Source organism: Rhea pennata, chromosome 7 (assembly GCF_028389875.1).
Source record: "Rhea pennata isolate bPtePen1 chromosome 7, bPtePen1.pri, whole genome shotgun sequence".
Classification (NCBI taxonomy): domain Eukaryota; kingdom Metazoa; phylum Chordata; class Aves; order Rheiformes; family Rheidae; genus Rhea; species Rhea pennata.
Window position 1 is genome coordinate 17,835,766 of NC_084669.1, and position 6,762 is coordinate 17,842,527.

Genomic DNA, 6,762 nt, shown 5'->3' on the forward strand with positions numbered 1-6,762 from the left:
CTGGCCTCAGTTTAGGCACAGAACTGTTTCTCAAGTTAACTAATCCTCATTAGAGCAAGGCAGTTGGTAGTTTTCACCTAAATAAAGTGGTTGGATTTAGAACTGTGTGGGAACCTGATTTTAACGCAGTGTGTTAATTCATCGGAAGATGCTGGATGTCTTTGTCCTCATGGGATTTTAGCTTGAGTTAGTCTTTTTGGCCTCTCCTAGTGCAAGTAGGATGCAAGACAAATGGAGGGAAAGGGGACAGGATAAATAGTGAAATCTTAAATCTGAATTCTGGCCCGCCACCATTGGCAGCGCATCCGAGAAGGGTAATAGTGCTCTTGTGTCTGGCAGAAAGTACACTCTGCTAGACGAGTGCCTCTTATTTACTCCCTTCCTGGAGCAACCAGTGGATTAAGAGCTTGATTGTGATTTGGAGTCACTTTCTTAAATTGTATGTACAGTAGAAATGCTTTGGCCTTTATTGTTAACACAAGTTGTAGCAGTGTTGTATTGGTTATCATTTAGGGGTGTGAGCTATACAAGTATACAAGGTTTCAAGCAGATTATTCCTTTTTCAGATCCTGACAGAGAGCTTGCAAGCTCAATGTGTATTTTTTCAGTTGGTCTAATAATCTTGCCTTTCCCTGCAGATCTTGCCTAGGGTATACATATGGGCCGTGTTGGGAAAGCAAAACACTGTAGCAGTAAAAACTGTGGTGTTCTAGAAGTAGTTGCATCTAGAGCAGCAGCTTCTGCTTGTATAGCTGTGACCATGAAGGATTACACCTCCTCATGCATTGGTCAAATACAATTATTGCAGCAGAAGTGTATAATAGGAGTTACACCCACTGAACTTTATACCTGTTTACTTTATTCCCCTAAGCTTGTTTAGCAGTCATGCAGTGGCACTTATGTTTATTCAGAGCAGATCATGTTCTTATAATCTAGCCCCTCTCTGTTTCAGTTTCTATTAGCCAAAATTACCCTCATACACTATTTTGGGTATCCTTTGCATGGTTTTTAAAAATATTTTTTACTACAACACCATCAAGAAAATTAAACTTTCCATGAAATTTCTTCCTAATGTTATCCAGCAGCTAGGATTTTTTTTTTGTATTGAAACTTACTTCGTATAGATAATTGCTGCCTTCAGTTCTGCCTTCCCCCGACCTTGTGAAAAATAGGTGTATGAAAGTTCTGATGAATTTAGGAATGATTCAGAGTAAACATAGAAATTACTCAAAAACTCTCATGAAGAAGCATCAACTTCAGGTATTCTGCCTGTGAGTAGTAATGTGATGACCCATCTTCAGAATTTGTGATGTAGCAGAGCAGGAAAAATTATCCTCAAAGTGCACGTTCCAAACAATTTAGGATAAAACCAAAACCTCTTGAAAACTAACAGGCAGCAAATGTAAAACACTAAGTACAGGCTACATACTCTTCTAATTGAAGCATATTTTAGCATTTAAATTAGCATAATCTAGATAAAATTCTGAATTAATTTCAAATTGTAATCATATATTAAAGGGCCTTCCAGAAATCTGACCTTAGGCTGAAAAAAGCATAGATTATAGTAGTTACTTCCACTCCAGTATAAACACTAGCAATTTCGTGACAAGAAGTATGTGGAAAAAGATTACTAGTAACGCAATGTGTTCTGTCCCAGCAACTTGGGATCTAACTGTGAGTCCCCTAACTGAACTGTGATACATCAGAGAAGTCATATATAAAGCACAAGATATTAAATTTTAACTGTGTTGCAAAATAGATAAACTAAACAGCTATATTCTACTAGACAATCAAGATTGGGGGTTGGAAAATTCTCCCACTTTTTTATACAAAAGTAGTTTTTGTCTTCTCCAACTACTAGATAACAAACAAATATTTAACCCCTTGTAATTATGCCACTATAGTTTAACTGGCATAATCTCCTCTATTGTGAAGCTACGCTTTTGTGTTTGAAGGCACTGTAAGAAGAGAATTACGTTTGTAGTATTAGACATTTTTATGCCAGTGTGATTTCATTTACCCTGTTACAACTTCCCTAAACAACCAAAGTAGGTAGCTAAGTAGAATAACTACATGAGAAGAAAACTCCTGCAGAGGTCTAATATCTGATGTAACACTCTTCACCAGTTTCAACATTAATGGTGTGTATTCTATCTTGCTATACTGTTCTGATTTGTATTTTCAGGATAGCTTTCCTATATAAAATAGTGTCCCTCAGACACCCTGACATTTTGTTTCTCTCCTTGTTTGATTCCTAGCCTTTTTCTAGTAAGTTCTGGTGCAAGAGTATAATTTCTTCTTCCCTCTTCTTGTATTGTATTTGCATATATGATTGATACACTAACTGTATTTTAGAAGTAAAAACAACTAGAAAAATGTATGATTTCCGTAATTGTCTAAGACTGTTTCATATGTGTTAGTTTCCCAGAGGTTTTTGATTTACTAATTACATCAGTGTAGTGTAAACTTACTACTTTCTGTAGAGTATAACTGAAAGCAGAATATGACTCTTAATCCATAATAATCTTTTTCTCTCCCTTTCCCCCCCCCTTCTGATGAAGGGGTGGAAGAGAGATTGGTGGACATTCAATATCCATAAGGCTGGAGTGCTCCTAAGTGTTACTAAGATAAATTAAAACCTGATGCATAATATTAATGGACAAACTTGAAATTCTTAAAGATATAATTAACATTTGCTATATTCCCTGATTTTCCTCAACATGAAGCATAAATCACATGGATTCTTAAACTGAGAAGTGTTTCCCTACCAGTGTAATAATGACAGACACCCACTAATCAAAACACAACTACGCAAATAAACTTTTTCAACTCTTAGTCTCTGCAAGTAGTATTTAAACCCATTTTCAGAACAGAATAAGCTGTATTTTTACAATATGTTCTGCTGTGGTAACTGCATGTATATTAGGGATTTTGCTGACAAAATATGGCCATAACATCAACAGTGGAAGCAGATACCATCTCTTTCACACTCATTTTCCATTAGTGTTTGCAACTTCTTAAGAGTTGCATCTTTTCCAGGCTATGAACAAATACAAGGGACTATATTTTCCTGCTTTGTTTATGATTAGATAAGAGGAAGATGCTGAAAGCATAAGAAAAAATGTCCCTGAACTTCTTGGTTTACCATAAGATTCAGATATGAAAGGGAGAAAATAGTATTCTCTGCTCTTTGTATAATATGTACAGAAATACTACCACTGAGAGAGAACAAGTTCAGTAAATGGAGTGGAATTATATAATTCCATCATCCCAAGTTGCTTGTCTGATGACTTCTCTCAGTTTAAAAATAATGAATGAAGTCAAAAGATAATGCAAAGCCAACTTCCTCCTGACTTCACTGTGTTCTATCTAATCTATGTTTGCAGTTTTCCCCTTGTGTCTTGTCCTTTGATGTACAGGATATCATCCAGTTGCATGCCTTAACTGAAAATCAGTAAGTAAGATTAGCTACTCTCAGGTAATTACACACATGTGGACACACCCTTAATTGTGGTGTTAATTTTTATTATGGTGACTATAACCATAACAAGTTGTAAAAGACTTACCTTCTGCAACTTAAAAGGACAGTAATCTTGCATGTGCACATGAACCCCCCCCCCCGACTTTGTTCTGTGTATTTTCAACCAGCTCTACTTTTATTCACATTTTATATACAATGAATCCTTAACTTTTAACAATGAGATAGTTATTTTATTATATCTTTAATTTTGAACAGTAAAATAAGCATGCTGTTACTGCAATTGAGGGAAAACCCTTTCTTCTAACTAGCTGAAAATATACCAGAGCTGCATGTGTAAGTCCTTACTGTTTTAACTTTCTATGTGTTTACTACATACTCTTATGTAAATCAGATACAGTTCATCTCCTCTCTAATGTAAATACACAATCAGTAAATTTTTCTGATGTCATTTAGAATATTAAGTGGATAGTATCAAAATTAACTCTTACAACCCATGAAGACATTTACTTGCTGATAATTCTTCACTGGTAATGGCATGTGGAGACCCTGTTCTAGCTCATTTCAGCTCATCTAATGCGTACCATGTTGGTAATCCAAACAGGTGAATACCTGTTTAATTACTAAGCCTTGAAAAAAAATCTCAGCCACACTTGTAATTTGTATTAATTATATGTCTCCATTATTATAACACTTAATTCTTTCCTAATCATGTCAGGGCCAACAATTCCACTATTTGTCAGGCCTCCACACCTACTGTTATCCAGGTCATCCTATTTACCCTAGAAAAGTGCTCATTTTTTGAAACATTTATTGTCTATTAATGTCATTATAATACATTAACTTCTTTTATTTAAGCTTTGGTAAATAATTGTTCTTTTTGATCAATAAATGTGGATTAGCAGTCTTTAGAGAAATCGTAGTGGCAGTTGTGTGTAATTTATTTTCACAATGTTATTTGTGTCCTTCTCTAAAAAAAATAAAACTTATTTGTCACAATTGATGTACATGTATTATTGGAAGGTCATTTTCCCAATCACTGTTAAGACTCTCCTAAGTGTTCCAGTTTCTTTTTTCTCACTTTTAATTTATTTTTATTGGTTGTGAAATGTCAGTTCCCTGTTACTCCGTTTGTGTTTATAGCATATTAGTATCTTTAGGCTCAACCTGAAATAGAGTTTACAGCAGTTAAACTCTATGTGCGTTCTCTAGCTCGATCACCAGAAATACCAGTTTTCATCTTAAAACAGCGATAGCAAAGATAGCTATCAGCCAAATTCAACTCTCAATAATTAAATAGGCTTCTGCTGTTTAAATGCAGTGAGATCATCTCTTATGTAATATGTTTTTGAGAGACATATTCTAAGCCAAATTCTAGCATACTTTTGGGGCATGCTTGCAGGAATACTTTCATACTCGGAAATAACAAACAGACAGAAAGATTTGTCTTTCAGTGTCTGTCTTCTTCTGTACTGTGCCTGTGAAGGAGTATGGAGCAAAACATACAAATTCAGTATGTATGCATAGCTGCATTTGACTACTTCAGTTGAGTAGTGGCTCCTATACAACTGTGTGTGCAAATTGTTTCTACACTTAGCACATACAGAATACATAAAGCATGCAAAAATAAGGGTGGTCTTAATATATTTGCAATTAAGATTGTTTTTGTATTATATTAATTTTCCTATTTGGTTAAACCTTTCTTAACCCAGACAAAATGTATTATTGTGATTTTAGTGTTTCATTGTAGAAAAAAAAAATATGCCTTAGAATTACCGACCCACCAAATTCATTTAAGTTAGAAAGTTAAGCACTAAGAATGTTAGAAATTAGTTTCCTTAGTTGCCTGTGTATAGAAATTATGATACCGTTCAGTTACAAGCTTTTGCTACAGAGTCAAAGCTGTATTTCTTGATTTGAAGCCAAAAGATTAAGAACTGAAGTTAAATAATTAATGTGGCAGTTACTAACTTTCAAGTATCTATCTTTGCAAAGTAATTTTCTTTTTATGTAATGTATTTATAAGCTATATATACTTTAGGATTGCATTGCTTTCAGTGGCATGCAAGCAGTAAGGTCTTATATGAAGCCAACAGAAAATACTAGCTCAGATAGGCTAGAAATGAAAATTGTTATTAATCATTGTAAAGATATCCTATCTCTTGTTCTGCCTTATCATCAGCCTATTTTTAGCATGTCAGGCAAGTGTCTTGAATGTTAATGTTATCTAAATCGATTTCCCCTCAGAACAGACTAGGAACTCAAGACTTCATGTCCTTTTCTATAAAAATGTGTGTATTTCTCGGATAACATTTGTTGTGCCTAGTATTAGACTGATTGGCTCTGACATTGTTTTAACTTGAGATAAATGGTAGAGGAGCATAATGTGATGCTGCTTTGTGTCACTGTCAGAAAAATTACTGCAAGCTTTCTAGGTCAGGATTCATTAAGTATTAGCTTTAAGAACTCATAGCGTAATGTTTCAAAGTAATGAGTAAAGGGAACAGCCAACTTAGAAAAGAAAGGGTTAGGGTGGCCTGAAGAAGTACAGACAAATAATCCTAACTTCAGCAACTGGAAAGGCTCTAGAACAGCAAAACCCAAACAAACATTGCAATACCCTAGACCTTGAAAAGTTGGTTGGACCATCTCTAGGAGTCAGTATGGATTTGTTGAGAACAAACCATGTCAAACTATTTTTTCCTCTTTCTCTAACATCTGCCACAAGACCTGTTATCCTGTTATAGGTCTCTGCTTAGGAAAGCTTTAACACTGTCTCAAATGAGACTCCCCTGAGGCAGCTAGGCTGACATAGGTTGCTAGTAAGGAAATGCAAACTTGGGCTTGGGAAGTGGTTCGTGTGATTGGTTTCGAAATGAAAGGATGGATGTAATGCATCTGTGGTGCTTTGTCCTAACCTGTAACTATTCATGTTAATTAGGAAGTTGGAAAATGAAATAGAATTTTCTTACTAATAATGCAGACAATGCCAGGCTTTAAGTGTGCTGAAAGTTAGGTGTGGAATTCAAGATGATGCTGATGAATTAGAGAACAGTCTGAATTAAAGCATATGTAATTCAAAAGATGGAGCAGTGCAAAGCTCTTCAGGTGGGAACAGTGAAGTGAGCTTGCAGGATAGAAAATGCCTGGGTTGGCAGTTCTGCTGCAAATATGTGGGCCATTACTGTGGATCACAGCTGAATATGAATCAATGGCAAAATACTGTTGCGAAAAAGGTGAATGCTGTTCCTGACTCTGTAGAAATACGATCTTTAAAATAGGGG